Source organism: Oncorhynchus gorbuscha, linkage group LG10, assembly GCF_021184085.1.
Source record: "Oncorhynchus gorbuscha isolate QuinsamMale2020 ecotype Even-year linkage group LG10, OgorEven_v1.0, whole genome shotgun sequence".
In the NCBI taxonomy this organism is placed as follows: domain Eukaryota; kingdom Metazoa; phylum Chordata; class Actinopteri; order Salmoniformes; family Salmonidae; genus Oncorhynchus; species Oncorhynchus gorbuscha.
This window is the reverse complement of record NC_060182.1, coordinates 44,205,094-44,217,585: the sequence shown is the minus strand read 5'-3', so window position 1 is coordinate 44,217,585 and position 12,492 is coordinate 44,205,094. Positions and strand designations below refer to the sequence as shown.

At 44.0% G+C, this 12,492-nt stretch overlaps 1 protein-coding gene across 2 annotated transcripts in view; it reads left to right on the top strand.

Moving 5' to 3' along the window:
• Nucleotides 1–737: 737 nt before the first annotated feature.
• LOC124046164 (forkhead box protein J3-like) overlaps nt 738–12,492 on the top strand; it is a 97,992-nt gene continuing 86,237 nt past the window's right edge. For both annotated transcript variants that reach the window (XM_046366241.1, XM_046366240.1), the window contains exon 1: nt 738–999. The gene's annotated coding sequence lies outside the window, so the exon portion shown is untranslated. The remainder of the gene's footprint in view (nt 1,000–12,492) is intronic.

The following is a 12,492-nucleotide window of genomic DNA, read 5'->3' as shown; positions in this document are numbered from 1 at the left end:
CACACAAGTTATTCACACCACCCAGCATCAGTTTCCTGAACTATAAGGACTATAAACTATAACCCAGAAGCTACACAGCAAATGTACTGTATGTCTGTCTGATTATGTCTTGTGATATCCTGTGATATGGTGAAGTGATGTGTGTGCCAGATTCCCTATGGGACAACATTTTTCTTGCTTCCTTCGTTCCTTTCCTCCTTCCTTTCCTTCATACATTCATTGTACCACAGACTACTGGGACACACTACAGAAATAATAGGCTTTTCTAACTGGCTTTTGTTAACACAAACCGAAGAAGTGCCTCAAAAGGAATCTACATTGTATTTGTATTTTTATGGATATATATATATATATATATATATATATATATATATATATATATATATATATATATATATATATATATATATATATATATATTTTACTGTTTGTTATGTTTTTGTATTTATGTTTTGATGGTCTGTTTTCACCTGCCCAGTGACGATGGATGTGAATTAGCTTCCTAGTTACGTTAAAATAAATAAATAAACACATGAATAATGATTAACATATTATGATGATTATGGTTATTATTATTGTCACGTTATTGTTGTTGGCGACAATGAATTGGCTATGAACAGTTAATTAAGTATTGAATATGGGAACTAGTTATGTGATGTTGTCTGACCGTGGTGCATGGATTTGCCTTCAACGTGCTCCGTCTGGCATTGGAAGTAGTTCCGGTGGTTTTTGCAAGAGAACTGAGTCGGAGCGGGGAAACCCGGCGGGATTCTGTTGTTGGAGAAGCAAATGCGAATAGCCGGGTGAGGAAGTCTTCAAATCAAGGGACGCAACTGACCACAGAACTGGTCAATATGACACGAGTATCGCATGGAGCGTGCAACTTCAGTGACAGCCCTAGAAGGTGAAGTAGCTTCGTCCTCGGAGGAAATGTTCAAGTGCAGCACTGGAACAGCTGAACCTCTGAAATTTGAACCGGTTAAATAACCATCCACCGGGGTAAGTAAAGCGAATTTGGGAATGTCGTAACGTTAGGCCTAATATCTCACATAGGCAAAGAAATGTACTTGAGCTCCGGGGTTGCGCTGTGGACAGGCCCTGACAGGTTCTCTCTCCCTGTCATCATACTATGCAGATAGACAGCCCATGTTATTTCAGGATATTAACTTCAAGTTTCAAGCAATATCCTATATCTTTTTTTGCAGGGTGATCCTCGGTCGTGCTGCTCAGATAGATTCGGCTGTTTAATTGCCTTGCAAGTAGTAAAATGACTTTTACATTGAATTTCGATTGGTCGAAATTGAAACGGATGCTCAAACATTGACATGTAACGTTATGCAACCATACATGCGCTATAAGTTCTACTTTTTAGACCTGCTGGAACTTTTGAAGCGATGACAGTTGTGAAATGTCAAAGTAGGCTACTGGGGCTGCCTCTCAGTAACTGGTAAATTACAGAACAAATCTAGTGCAGTTTTAGTGTGGTAAGTAGCATTATTGTATTACGCTGTTGTCACTTCCCACCTATGTGTCAGTTAAATGGATGTGATGTTGTGTTTGCAACAATTGTTGCACGCTAAAATTCAGCAAATAGTTACAATATTTATATTTCGAAATGGTCCGTTGCAAAGTTTCCACTGATTTTTATCTTGTCGGAGAATTTTCTTGCTACAATTTAGCCGTGTACGAACTAATATTATTTAGTCATTTTATTGAAAGCGTTCAAACTAGGTGCCTGTCAAAAGGAAGGTACCGGAAATACAAGATTGATGGCTATATTCACTGGCAGCCGACTCATGTCCATGACAAATGCCATCTGTAGCCTACAGTATATTGGCGTGTTTTTGTTAGAATAATGAACATTGGCATATTCGGTCCATGGATTTTATGTATGCCTATGAATACAGACAGAACTTACTACCTCAAAATTTTTTTGCATTATGCTATAACTTCAGACATGCATTTGTTCTTTTGACCTTGTATCTGTAATCCATTTTTGGTGTTAATGCCTGTATTCAAGTCTCATAAAATCAGGTTTGCCATAGAGTTGGGAATGACTCCTTTCACAACACTGCAGTTTAGGTGTACTGGAAAAACTGAATGTTTAATCTTACCAGACCATTAAGTGAGAGGGTGAAAGAGAATTGTGTTTTTTTTATTTTTTATAAAGAGAGCACTGGTTCCTGATTTGGATACGTCCCTTACTCCTATCAAGATCAGAGTTGTCTGAACAGATTTTTCTCCACATTTTGTGTTCAGATTTACGTGCAGTCTTAAATGGTGTTGATTGAAGGTAATTTGGCATTTTAATTGTAGAACAGCTGCCACACACTCTCGGCTAATTGCCATGTAGACATTCTCAATAGATCTCTCATAGACCATTAAGTGCCTCATTAAGATATATTATGCAGATTCCCATTAAACGTGATTAAAAAGGAACCCTCCAAATGTTTTCTGATTTTGTATTTTAATCTGAGGTCAATATAATTACGGTCATTGTCAGCAAATGCATCGCTAATAAATTAGGGATTCAGCATCAACTCAGGAATTGAAATTGGAGGTTCCTTTTGGTTGCTAGGTGTTGGGAAATTGTGCCATATTTTCATGAATATTGTTTATTATTCACTCTCCATAATGCCATCGATGCTGTAGAGACTCAGGAGGCTCAAACTCAGGTAGCCATGACCAAAGGCAGCGACCTTTACCACTGCTTCAAGAAAGCTAGTTCCATTGAGTGAGCGGTTTGGTCTTATGAACAGCCACCCACTGGAGAGCTTGTCCCTCATGTGTACATGCATCTCTGATAGCCAAACCAGGTCATCCTCATTCCAACACTATTGTAGTGATTTTTTTTTTTTTTTGGGGGGGGGGAGTGTTGCTTCTCCTTGTACCTATGAACACAACATAGCATAGACAATACCTATGACCACACACAATAATTCACTCCCCCTCCCCTCATGTATTGATGCTTTAATCTACAGTGGCAAGAAAAAGTATGTGAACCCTTTGGAATTACCTGGATTTCTGCATAAATTGGTCATCAAATTTGATCTAATCTTCATCTAAGTCACAACAATAGACAAACGGTGTGTTTAAACTAATAACACACTTTATTCTTCTTGTCTATATTGAATACACCATTTAAACATTCAGTGTAGATTGGAAAAAGTATGTGAACCCCTAGGCTAATGACTTCTTGAAAAGATAATTGGAGTCAGGAGTCAGCTAACCTGGAGTCCAATCAATGAGATGAGATTGGAGACGTGGGTTAAGGCTGCCTTGCCCTATAAAAGCAATCACAAAATTTTGAGTTTGCTATTCACAAGAAGCATTGTCTGATGTGAACTGTGCCTCGAACAAAATAGATCTCAGAAGATCGAAGATTAAGAATGGTTGACTTGCATAAAGCTAGAAAGGGTTACAAAGGTATCTCTAAAAGCCTTGATGTTCTTCAGTCCACGGTAAGGCAAATTGTCTAGAAATGGAGAACGTTCAGCACTGTTGCTACTCTTCCTTGGAGTGGCCATACTGCAAGAGCACAGTACAGAATGCTCAATGAGGTTAAGAAGAATCCTAGAGTGTCAGCTAAAGACTTAGAAATATCTGGAACATGCGAACATCTCTGTTGATGAGTCTACGAAACGTGAAACACTATAATAAACAAGAATGGTGTTCATGGGAGGGCCCACGGAAGAAGCCACTGCTGTCCAAAGAAAACATTGCTGCATGTCTCAAGTTTGCAAAAGTGCACCGTGATGTTCCACAATGCTACTGGCAAAATATTCTGTGGACAGATTAAACTACAGTTGAGTTGTTTGGAAGGAACACAACACTGCGTGGAGAAAAAAATGGCACAGCACACCAACATCATCCCATCTGTAAAGAATGGTGAAGGGAGCATCATGGTTTGAGGCTGCTTTGCTGCCTCGGGGCCTGGACATCTTGCTATCATAGATGGAAAAATGATTTACCAAGTTTATCAAGACATTTTGCAGGGGAATGTAAGGCCATCTGTAAAGATGAATGGTCCAAAATAACTCCTGACCGTTGTGCAGGTCCGATCCGCAACTACGGAAAACATTTGGTTGAGGTTATTGCTGCCAAAGGAGGGTCAACCAGTTATTAAATCCAAGGGTTCACATACTTTTCCCACCCTGCACTGTGAATGTTTAAATGGTGTTCAATAAAGACATGAACATGTATACTTGTTTGTGTGCTTAAGCAGACTGTCTATTGTTGTGACCTAGATGGTCAGATCAAATTATATGACATATTTATACAGAAATCCAGGTATTTCCAAAGGGTTCACATACTTTTTCTTGCCACTCTGAACATTTCCCGTAAAATGAAACTACAAACTGCAAAGGTTTCAAAGTTGTATGCTGTTGTATGTATGCTTTACTGTAGAATGTATAGTGGATCCTTTCAAAGTTGCGTCATACTGCAGCACAGTTTGTGGTCTACCACAGAATTCTATGGCACGCTATTTAAGTGTCAGCTAGGGCTGGGCGATATGGAGATAAACTTAGCAAAAAAAGAAATGTCCTTTTACTGTCAACTGCATTTATTTTCAGCAAACTTAACATGTGTAAATATTTGTATGAACATAAGTTTTGACAATGGAGTAAGTTCCACAGACGTGACTACATTTACATTTACATTTAAGTCATTTAGCAGACGCTCTTATCCAGAGCGACTTACAAATTGTGGCATTCACCTTATGACATCCAGTGGAACAACCACTTTACAATAGTGCATCTAAATATTTTAAGGGGGGAGAGGGGGTGAGAAGGATTACTTTATCCTATCCTAGGTATTCCTTAAAGAGGTGGGGTTTCAAGTGTCTCCGGAAGGTGGTGATTGACTCCGCTGTCCTGGCGTCGTGAGGGAGTTTGTTCCACCATTGGGGAGCCAGAGCAGCGAACAGTTTTGACTGAGCTGAGCGGGAACTGTACTTCCTCAGTGGTAGGGAGGCGAGCAGGCCAGAGGTGGATGAACGCAGTGCCCTTATTTGGGTGTAGGGCCTGATCAGAGCCTGGAGGTACTGAGGTGCCGTTCCCCTCACAGCTCCGTAGGCAAGCACCATGGTCTTGTAGCGGATGCGAGCTTCAACTGGAAGCCAGTGGAGAGAGCGGAGGAGCGGGGTGACGTGAGAGAACTTGGGAAGGTTGAACACTAGACGGGCTGCGGCGTTCTGGATGAGTTGTAGGGGTTTAATGGCACAGGCAGGGAGCCCAGCCAACAGCGAGTTGCAGTAATCCAGACGGGAGATGACAAGTGCCTGGATTAGGACCTGCGCCGCTTCCTGTGTGAGGCAGGGTCGTACTCTGCGGATGTTGTAGAGCATGAACCTACAGGAACGGGCCACCACCTTGATGTTAGTTGAGAACGACAGTTTGTTGTCCAGGATCACGCCAAGGTTCTTAGCGCTCTGGGAGGAGGACACAATGGAGTTGTCAACCGTGATGGCGAGATCATGGAACGGGCAGTCCTTCCCCGGGAGGAAGAGCAGCTCCGTCTTGCCGAAGTTCAGCTTGAGGTGGTGATCCGTCATCCACACTGATATGTCTGCCAGACATGCAGAGATGCGATTCGCCACCTGGTCATCAGAAGGGGGAAAGGAGAAGATTAATTGTGTGTCGTCTGCATAGCAATGATAGGAGAGACCATGTAATATATAATATAATAATATATGCCATTTAGCAGACGCTTTTATCCAAAGCGACTTACAGTCATGTGTGCATACATTCTACGTATGGGTGGTCCCGGGGATCGAACCCACTACCCTGGCGTTACAAGCGCCATGCTCTGTGAGGTTATGACAGAGCCAAGTGACTTGGTGTATAGCGAGAATAGGAGAGGGCCTAGAACAGAGCCCTGGGGGACACCAGTGGTGAGAGCGCGTGGTGAGGAGACAGATTCTCGCCACGCCACCTGGTAGGAGCGACCTGTCAGGTAGGACGCAATCCAAGCGTGGGCCGCGCCGGAGATGCCCAACTCGGAGAGGGTGGAGAGGAGGATCTGATGGTTCACAGTATCGAAGGCAGCCGATAGGTCTAGAAGGATGAGAGCAGAGGAGAGAGAGTTAGCTTTAGCGGTGCGGAGCGCCTCCGTGATACAGAGAAGAGCAGTCTCCGTTGAATGACTAGTCTTGAAACCTGACTGATTTGGATCAAGAAGGTCATTCTGAGAGAGATAGCGGGAGAGCTGACCAAGGACGGCACGTTCAAGAGTTTTGGAGAGAAAAGAAAGAAGGGATACTGGTCTGTAGTTGTTGACATCGGAGGGATCGAGTGTAGGTTTTTTCAGAAGGGGTGCAACTCTCGCTCTCTTGAAGACGGAAGGGACGTAGCCAGCGGTCAGGGATAAGTTGATGAGCGAGGTGAGGTAAGGGAGAAGGTCTCCGGAAATGGTCTGGAGAAGAGAGGAGGGGATAGGGTCGAGCGGGCAGGTTGTTGGGCGGCCGGCCGTCACAAGACGCGAGATTTCATCTGGAGAGAGAGGGGAGAAAGAGGTCAGAGCACAGGGTAGGGCAGTGTGAGCAGAACCAGCGGTGTTGTTTGACTTAGCAAACGAGGATCGGATGTCGTCGACCTTCTTTTCAAAATGGTTGACGAAGTCATCTGCAGAGAGGGAGGAGGGGGGAGGGGGAGGAGGATTCAGGAGGGAGGAGAATGTGGCAAAGAGCTTCCTAGGGTTAGAGGCAGATGCTTGGAATTTAGAGTGGTAGAAAGTGGCTTTAGCAGCAGAGACAGAGGAGGAAAATGTAGAGAGGAGGGAGTGAAAGGATGCCAGGTCCGCAGGGAGGCGAGTTTTCCTCCATTTCCGCTCGGCCTTCCGGAGCCCTGTTCTGTGAGCTCGCATTGAGTCGTCAAGCCACGGAGCGGGAGGGGAGGACCGAGCCGGCCTGGAAGATAGGGGACATAGAGAGTCAAAGGATGCAGAAAGGGAGGAGAGGAGGGTTGAGGAGGCAGAATCAGGAGATAGGTTGGAGAAGGTTTGAGCAGAGGGAAGAGATGATAGGATGGAAGAGGAGAGAGTAGCGGGGGAGAGGGAGCGAAGGTTGGGACGGCGCGATACCATCCGAGTAGGGGCAGTGTGGGAAGTGTTGGATGAGAGCGAGAGGGAAAAGGATACAAGGTAGTGGTCGGAGACTTGGAGGGGAGTTGCAATGAGGTTAGTGGAAGAACAGCATCTAGTAAAGATGAGGTCGAGCGTATTGCCTGCCTTGTGAGTAGGGGGGGAAGGTGAGAGGGTGAGGTCAAAAGAGGAGAGGAGTGGAAAGGAGGCAGAGAGGAATGAGTCAAAGGTAGACGTGGGGAGGTTAAAGTCGCCCAGAACTGTGAGAGGTGAGCCGTCCTCAGGAAAGGAGCTTATCAAGGCATCAAGCTCATTGATGAACTCTCCGAGGGGACCTGGAGGGCGATAAATGATAAGGATGTTAAGCTTGAAAGGGCTGGTAACTGTGACAGCATGAAATTCAAAGGAGGCGATAGACAGATGGGTAAGGGGAGAAAGAGAGAATGACCACATGGGAGAGATAAGGATCCCTATGCCACCACCCCGCTGACCAGAAGCTCTCGGGGTGTGCGAGAACACGTGGGCGGACGAAGAGAGAGCAGTAGGAGTAGCAGTGTTATCTGTGGTGATCCATGTTTCTGTCAGTGCCAAGAAGTCGAGGGACTGGAGGGAGGCATAGGCTGAGATGAACTCTGCCTTGTTGGCTGCAGATCGGCAGTTCCAGAGGCTACCGGAGACCTGGAACTCCACGTGGGTCGTGCGCGCTGGGACCACCAGATTAGGGTGGCAGCGGCCACGCGGTGTGGAGCGTTTGTATGGTCTGTGCAGAGAGGAGAGAACAGGGATAGACAGACACATAGTTGACAGGCTACAGAAGAGGCTACGCTAATGCAAGGAGATTGGAATGACAAGTGGACTACACGTCTCGAATGTTCAGAAAGTTAAGCTTACGTAGCAAGAATCTTATTGACTAAAATTATTAAAAATGATACAGTACTGCTGAAGTAGGCTAGCTGGCAGTGGCTGCGTTGTTGACTTTGTAGGCTAGCTGACAGTGGCTGCGTTGTTGACACTACACTAATCAAGTCGTTCCGTTGACTAAAAAAAAATGGACTAATGTGTCCCTGAACAAAGTGGGGGGGGTCAAAATCAAAAGTAACAGTCAGTATCTGGTTTGGCCACCAGCTGCATTAAGTACTGCTTTGCATCTCCTTGTCATGGACTGCACCAGATTCACCAGTTCTTGCTGTGAGATGTTACCCCACTCTTCCAAGGCACCTTTAAGTTCCCAGACATTTCTGAGGGGAATGGCCCTAGCCCTCACCCTCCGATCCAACAGGTCCCAGACGTGCTCAACAGGATTGAGATCTGGCCTCTTTGCTGGCCATGGCAGAACACTGACATTCCTATCTTGCAGGAAATCACACACAGAACGAGCAGTGTGGCTGGTGGCAATGTCTGGCTCAAATTAAGAGCCTACATCTGTATATTTTAATATCTTGGATGGTCAGTCATTGCCTCAGCTCTGCCTCAGCTCTGTCTATGGATTTGGGTTACATGTCTCCAACCCCATCCGTCCGCTGTTTACCAAACAGTTTATTGTTTCTTGTTCTCTGAATCCCAAATTGCACATTTTAATGTAAAGTATTATCTCAAAAGGTAACCTCAACCTCTGATCCAACGGTTCCCAGGAGTGCTCAATGGGATTGAGATCCGGGCTCTTCGCTGGCCATGGCAAAACACTGACATCCCTGTCTTGCAGGCAATCACGCACAGTATGGGTGGTGGCATTGTCATGCTGGAAGGTCATGTCAGGATGAGCCTGCAGGAAGGGTACCACATGATGGAGGAGGATGTCTTCCCTGTAACGCACAGCTTTGAGATTGCCTGCAATGACAACAAGCTCAGTCCGATGAGGCTGTGACACTGCCCCAGACCATGACGGACCCTCCACCCCAAAATTGATCCCGCTCCAGAGTACAGGCCTTGTTATAAAGCTCATTCCTTCACGGTAAACACATATCCGACCATCACCCCTGGTGAGACACAACCGCGACCCATCAGTGAAGAGCACTTTTTTTCAAGTCCTGTCTGGTCCAGCGACGGTTGGTTTGTACCCATAGGTGACGTTGTTGCTGGTGATGTCTGGTGAGGACCTGCCTACAAGCCCTCAGTCCAGCCTCTCTCAGCCTATTGTGGATTGACCACTGATGGAGGGATTGTGTGTTCCTGGTGTAACTCGGGCAGTTGTTGTTGCCATCCTGTACCTGTCCCACAGGTGTGTTGTTTGGATGTACCGATCCTGTGCAGGTGTTACACGTGGTCTGCCACTGCAAGGACGATCAGCTGTCCTTCCTGTGGCCCCCAAGCGCTGTCTTAGACTTCTCACTGTATGGACATTGCAATTTATTTCCCTGGCCACATCTGCAGTCCTCATGCCACTTTGCAGCATGCCTAAGGCACATTCACACAGATGAGCAGGGACCCTGGGCATCTTTCTTTTGGTATTTTTCAGAGTCAGTAGAAAGGCTTCTTTAGTGTCCTATGTTTTCACAACTGTGACCTACATTGCCTACCGTCTGTAAGCTGTTAATGTGTTACCGACCGTTCCACAGGTGCATGTTCATTACTTGTTTATGGTTCATTGAACAAGCATGGGAAACAGTGTTTAAACCCTTTACAATGAAGATCTGTGAAGTGATTTGGATTTTTACGAAAAATATATTTGAAAGACTGGGTCCTGAGAAAGGGATGTTTTCTCTTTTGCTGTATGTATGCATGCATGTATGTATGGTAATGTTGGAAGGTTAGGTGGTAGGTAGGTAGGTTATGAATGGTAATGTCGGAAGGTTAGGTTAGGCTGGAGTCATTAACTCATCTTTTCAACTACTCCACAAATTTCTTGTTAACAAACTATGGTTTTTGCAAGTCGGCTAGGACATCTACTTTGCATGACCAAGTACTTTGCATTTTTTCCAACAATTGTTTACAGGCAGATTATTTCAAAATTCCAGTGGGTCAGAGGTTTACGCAATTTGTCACTGATGTCAATTTTAAAAAAAAAGTGTATTTATCACAAGTTTCTTTAACCAATTTTGGTCTTTAATGCAGGGCTGACAGACAAGTTCCTTATTTCAGTTTTTTGGAGCGAAAGAAACCAAAAGCCCACCATGGCTATTTTTCAAAAATCATCAGTCCACATGTCAAGTAAAATTCCCCCACTGTATTTACCCAAGTTCTCTCAACTCCAGGGACCACCAACAGTTATATTTTAATATTGTTATAATATATTTTTTGCCTGATGCGGGACTCTAGTGCCGGAGAAGAGAGACTCAGACTGAAAACGCCTCCATTAATTGCCACATTTTAGACTACCGATAGATCAGAGTTCTAACTCCACTTTGTGGCATTCTGTCATTGCACCACACTATCACAATCTACGGCTTACGGTCGCGCCATAATCCTAACTTTTAAAGGAAGAACCACTAACCACATATGTGGTTAAATACAATTTAAAAGTTTGGGTTAAGCAACATTAAATAGGAAAAAGACAAAGTGATAGTTGAGGATTTTGACACTGTCTACTTTCTGAGAGTCAGGTTAACTCGTTCATACAATTTGTATCTGTGTCCAGTATGACGGTAGTTTCACGAGCCACTGCTAAATAGCCTTAGCCCAATGACTGGAAGTCTACAGGAGCAGTTAGACTTCCAGTCATTGCACTAATGCTAGTTAGCAATTGCGCTGACGCTTGTTAGCAACTTCCTTCAAACTGCACACAGATACATAAAGTTGTGAATACCAGTTTTATCTGACTATGAAGAAGTAGATAAATGACCTCATTGCCAAAATCCCAAACTATCCCTTTAAAAAAACACTGTAGGCCCAAGTTCCAGTTTAGTGATTACAAATCCATGCCATATTTAAGTGATGAATCCTGAGAAGCTGGTGTTGGATATATTTCCACTGGTGGTGTTCGTCCTGAGACTAAGTCGTGGGCTGGCAAACCATGCCAATATATCCTCCAAACACCGGCTTCGAAGGCATTATCACTTTTATACAATGAGTTGCCAACATATTGACATATTTTCATGAAACATTGTATTTTGATTTCATTCATACTATTTCATCCTTCCACAAGATATAGTCAGGACACAAATCTAAGGTTGCTACCCACACCGGCTGGTTGTTTGTTCTATCGGTTCGGTTAACATACATTTATTTGGATACATCCATAACAATGAGCTAATCTGCGATTTTTGCCTGTCATAAAAGAATGTGCTCTCTTGTCAGGACACTGTTGTTCAGAAGATCTAGCCAACAACACAGCTAATACAATAACTTCAAACTGAAGAAGGAAAGACTAGCTGCATTTTGTTTAGTTTGACCTGTTTTTTGACCTGGCTGATGAGACTGGATTGCGCAGTGAGACTGAACAGAGTAAATAAGCATTTCAACAACATAGCTTTAGCCGGTGGTAACTTGTGGAATAGACACCAGCTGGAATGCAGTTTTAACCAATCAGCATCCAGGATTAGACCCACCCATTGTATAACATAACATCATTTGATAACCTCTTTGGTCAAAGAGTAATGCTGTAATATTACTGACTATTATTTTCATAGGAGTGTAGATGTCTGTAAATTGTGCATTTTAAATTACAGCTCCACATCAGACGATATGCTCTGAATTTGTGCAATCGTTTCTCCAGTGACATTCATCCAAGGGAATATTCCCACCTTTGCATACCAATTTGATCATTTGGAAATCCAGTCCTTTGCCCTGAGAGCATTATTAATGCCCCCTTGTTAAAGTGATTATTCAAATGATCTGCCATTAGGTGGAGTCATGTGCATTTAAATCTCCATTCTGCTTGGGCTATTCCCAACATGTAACTAACTTTTTTTATATTGGACGTTTTCACAGTAAATTTATACCTACTGTGCTGTATTTTATTTTTCAGAATATAGCCTATTTTGTTGGACAGACTGAAGAGAGACAGGAAAGGGAGGAGGGGAGATGGTGTGCTAGAAGGTCATAGGCTGGATTTGAACCCACACCAGCACTGGCATATGTGTTTCGAAGGCCGTGGCAGTAACCGTTACACCACCCCAGGCCACTAGTGTGCTGCACCTTTTAAATGCATTCTACCTCTTGTGCATCACGATGGAGAGGAATTTATATTACTGACAGCGTGTACCTTGTGTTATTGCTCTGTGACCACTGCATTTGAGACCAGGTACTTCTAGATGAATCTGAACATCCATTCTGTGAACCTGGGCTGTGTACTCTGATTGTGGTCTGGGCCCTCAAACTGTTGCACATCACCCGAATTGAAGAGATTTTCAACTGTTAGAAAGACCTTTCTGATTTCCATTGAATAGTGTGTTCTGTCATTTCAAAGCTAGGGAAAGACATCAGTGTGGGACTCATTACATTGAAAAAGTAGGACGCATGAGTTTTTACTCGCCA